General features: G+C 36.0%; 1 protein-coding gene across 5 annotated transcripts in view; it reads left to right on the plus strand.

The window, feature by feature from the left end:
* Window positions 1–622: 622 nt before the first annotated feature.
* Window positions 623–4,533, plus strand: part of LOC146452134 (uncharacterized) — a 20,877-nt gene continuing 16,966 nt past the window's right edge. For 2 of the 5 annotated variants that reach the window (XR_014859824.1, XM_085098188.1), the window contains exon 1: window positions 626–2,598. The gene's annotated coding sequence lies outside the window, so the exon portion shown is untranslated. Of the gene's footprint in view, window positions 2,599–4,533 lie in introns of all 5 variants that reach the window. The other 3 variants (XM_085098186.1, XM_085098187.1, XR_014859825.1) reach the window with 3 other exon arrangements.

Here is a 4,533-nt window from a genome sequence, read left to right on the forward strand (position 1 = left end):
TCGTGGCGAGTACCGGATTGGGTGCAAGTGTATGTTAAACTTGAAGTCAAGTTGCCTGACAACGGTTGGCAAACGGTGGTAAACTTCTTAAATCTTGGAAGAAGTAGGGTGAGTTTACTTGTTATGAGTATTGTTTTATCTTTAAAGGATTATTAAACTTTGCTGAAAAATACTTCCCCCTTTTTAATGAACTTTATAATGTTGTAACTTCCAGGAGCAAACTAATTTCATTAACCCCTTTAAGCCCCAGCAATGACCAATATCTAATTTCTCTTTACAATATCACTGCCTGATTAAATAATTATTAAAGTAAGAAGATTTTTTTAGACAAATTTTCCCAAGTAGTAACATAAAAATATATCTTGAGGACAGCTAGTGAAAAAGATATACATGTTGTTACTGGATCTTAAAGAATTTTGGCTTCATGTTAAAACTACCTCTGCTCCACCAGATGTTTGAAGTTGATTCATTAACTTGTACAACCTTAACTTGTACAACCTCTATTTTGGAGCGGTAATAACAATGAAATGCTCTACAGGACAGAATCAGAATCATATGTAGAAAGCGTATATGTTAATTTTGTAGTACAGTCCCTATTTTTTTTAAATTCAGTGATGTTATAATGGTGTTACTTTATGAAAATGTTCTTGTTTTTCTTGTTCATTTCTTTTAATGACAGAAAGAGAGAGACCTGCAGTGTCTTCTGACAAAAAACATGATCAAAGCCTGCAAATCAATGGTATTTTCCACCACCCAGTCTTTGGTTAAAATAAATGCCCTTGACCTTGATTGTGGCATTACTGGGTACTCAGTAGTACATGGCCCCTGCACTTGTTTGGGCAATTCGAGAAGCCAGACTTCACAACACGCTGAGCCCCACAATGATTTTTAATATCAAGTTGGATGGGCGCCCTTTTGCAAGTAGTATAATCCATATCAATTTGTTCTTTCTAACTATGTAGTACACGAAAATTTCATCTGTGACAAATTTCCTTCTACTACACTCTCTACTTTCACTGGTATAAATAGTATATGTGTAATTTAACATCTTTTATGGTCCTAGGCTACATTATTACAGTTTTAGCCTAAAGATGCTCTCCAAATTGCTTTGAAGGACCTTTTAAAGACGTACTTTACTTAATGCAAAGCATCTACATATATCTGTTAAGAGATTGTTTAATGTAATTGCAGTTGATCTGTGTATTTATTCTTTTTTTATGAAATGAATATGTAAAGATCAGGTCTCTGTTGGGGTGGTTGCTGTCAATTTTAGCCACTTAAGCTCAGAAAGTAGTGGTTCCGTGTATCCATTAGCAATCGGAAACTGCAAAGAGAACAGGTAAAGTGGCTCCAGCCATGAAATTTTATGAAAAAATTTTCCCCGACTGTCCTTCCCGACTTTCCATTGCTTTGAACAAGTGTTAGCTTGTGAATCATGCTGAAGTTTCCTTTTTTTCTCTTAAAGGGGCATGCCTGGTCATGGGCACAGCACACTGATGCTCCGCTTAATGATATTGAAAAGTTGAACCTAAATTTTTCAAAGCTGTCTTAGAAATCAGCCTGACGTTTATATCGTTCTCAGTTGATCTTCTCCATCTTTTTATACTGATATTCAATAACGGTTGTTTTACTTCAATTTAAGGTTTCACAGAATGCCTCTGTTGATTTTTTGGCAACAATTTACTTTGGGAAAGCTCTTTAAAGGGCAATTTGGTCAGTGTTTGACAGATGTTGGAACTGCCAGGGTTAAAAACAGGATCAGAAGATATACACATCTGGCAATTTGAACATTGACAGATTTGGCATACCATTTTTTAAAACTTTTTCTTTGTTGACTTTAAGGAGTAGTGGAGTCATTATATAATCAAAAAATTGTGGCAGCGCACTTTGAAATCGTATTTTGTAAGCCAGCATAATTATGTTTGGTTGTACTGTCGCACATTTGATTGCCCAAGACTTAGAGACTCTGACAAGCTTTCAATGCAAGCTTTCTTTGAGAATATTTTTGGAAAATCAGGGATCTTTGGACATTTCAATTTGCTCATATTTGTTAAATCTTAGATTGAATCTATCATTGTAGTCTAATTCTGTTTAGTGTAAGGGATTTTCCGTGGGATCATGCCGAACATCATTTACTGGCACTTTGCTTTCCCCCAAAATATCAGGCTGGATTATGACAAAAAGGTGATACAAATTTTATTTTACTGACAAAATAAACTTTGAGAATCTTTTACTACCATTTATACAACCTAGAAAATGTGCAGAAGTTTTATTTTGGCACCATTTTAACAGCAACTCTAGTGGGCTTCATGCTGCGATTGCACATGCTTGATTTATAGAAAACAATTAATAGAATTTTGACAGTTAAAAGTACACAGCAAAATCCGTGACTGTTCCCCTTTAACAAAACAAAACTTTGTAGTTTTAACTTTAGCTCTTTGTTTTTTTTTTTAAATGTTTCAGTTTGAATTAATAAATTGTCTTTTAAATACAGGGAAGAAGTACCAAAGCTAATCAGGCGGTTGAATTATGAGAAAAATGTGATTAAAGAAGAAGGCATTTCTGTTGATGGTAAATGTTACAAGGCCAAGTTTATTGGTAAGTGCTGCATGACACACAAGCACTGTTCTGTAGCACTGAGTTGTTATTAACTTCAGCAGCTCACCTGATTTTAGTTAAAAGTTCCTTGTACCATTCAGACGATCTTGTACCCTTAATTGCCCAGAGCTGATTCTTCCCATGAGATGGTTAACATTGAGAGGCCAGTGTCATGCATGAGTTACATGTAGTTTCCAAATCTAGGACATTTCATTTTCTGCGGCAAGGCATGTGGCTTTCTAGAGTTTGTATTTTGTAATTTTGCTTTGGCTTTTGCTAATATCACCCCTTGAAAGGCACTCAACTCAAACATGTAGAGCTGTTATGTCCTTTTAATTACCCTATGACCCCCGGGTCAGCTTACCCCCTACTGACCCCCAACTGACCCCCTAACTGACCCCCTCAAAAAATCACAGCGAAAAACAAAAACATGTGAAATTAAAGTTATAAAGTTAACCTGTAGGATGAAACAGCGCAAATGACGAGTGAGTTTATACCACTCAATTTAACGTTTGACTGTTGACTGCTGTCACGAAACAACATCTGGAATCAATTCCCACGGTAAAATACAGCCGAAATAGATTCCAGGTCCCGCTCTGGTTCGCTATTCCTGCGCTGACGGATTCCCTCGCTAACGATGTCGGGTGAGTAATTTATTTTGATTTATTTATTTAGTTTTCAAAATTTCTCCGTAAGTTTTTTACAGCCCTCATTTTCCTACTTTTTTAGGGAACTAAGTCGTCTCACTGCTACGAATGGAAATCGAGAGAGAGCCCTGAGCATGCAAGGCTGCTGTTAACCGTTTCTTATTTTGCATTTTCCTGTTACTTTACAGTCAACCCAGGTCACGCGTGATTTGAACAGAGTTTTGAAATTTACATGTCAGTTTTGAAAATCGCCAACGAGATTTCAGAGTTCCCGTGTAAATTTCCTTAGCTAATGGACGGTATAAAGCTATGAATTTTTCTTTACATGGCAAAATTGAATATTTCAAGAATAACAGTTGTTTCCCAAGTATTATTAATCTTTTTTTTTTTTTTTTTTTTTCAGTTAATGCGTCTTTTTAGGAACGATTTCCAGAGAAATGTCCAACATTCCAATCACACTTCGGACATTACAAAGAGAAATTCGAATGTTCATTTCATTCTTGGAAATACTGTTCACGCGTGACCTGGATTGACTGTAATAGCGTTTACATACACTCGATTGCAAAAACGTTGACACCTAAAAAGCATAAACCATGAACGATGAGACCCAACGGATTTGTGGGTATACTGTTAAAAAATTGGCTCTTGTTGGCCAATTTGACACTTTACAGTGTAAGGAAAGCTTGGACAGTTTCCATCATTCAGAATAGAATATTAAAATAAATTCAGTACACTTATACCCATGCATAAAGCCATTGGGTCTCATCGTTCACGGTTTATGCTTTTTAGGTGTCAACGTTTTTGCAATCGCGAGTTTATTTTAATCACATTTGTGGTCAAATGACGCATAAACTAAAAGTATTAGAAATAGCTTAAAACAAAAACGACGGATTGTTTGACCTTGTTGCACTTTTGTCCGACTGCCACAGTTCGCATAGCTTCCTTGTAATGCAATTAAGAAATAAAAACTGACTTTCGAACATGTTTCGATCATCGGCTTTTTAGTGAAAATGGGATTTTTTTTTTTGAACAGACGCAGGATTCTTTGTTTGATAAATTTAAAAATCTGTCTAGCGGCGATTTTGGCAACTTGAATGGTTGTCAACTTCATGATGATAAAGCTCTTTCAAACTATTTTGGTCACAATGAGAACTGGGTGCATCGGAACGTTGGTTCATGGTGAGAAAGAGGTGTATCCGTTCCTCATGATTTGCGTTGCATTCCGTCATCTTGGAAATTTCAGGTTGGTTTATAATTTTAATCTAACATTTGTTGTTTTTCCATGTGA

This window comes from Pavona decussata, unplaced genomic scaffold (assembly GCF_977016875.1).
Source record: "Pavona decussata unplaced genomic scaffold, jaPavDecu1.1 SCAFFOLD_380, whole genome shotgun sequence".
Taxonomy (NCBI): Eukaryota; Metazoa; Cnidaria; class Anthozoa; order Scleractinia; family Agariciidae; genus Pavona; species Pavona decussata.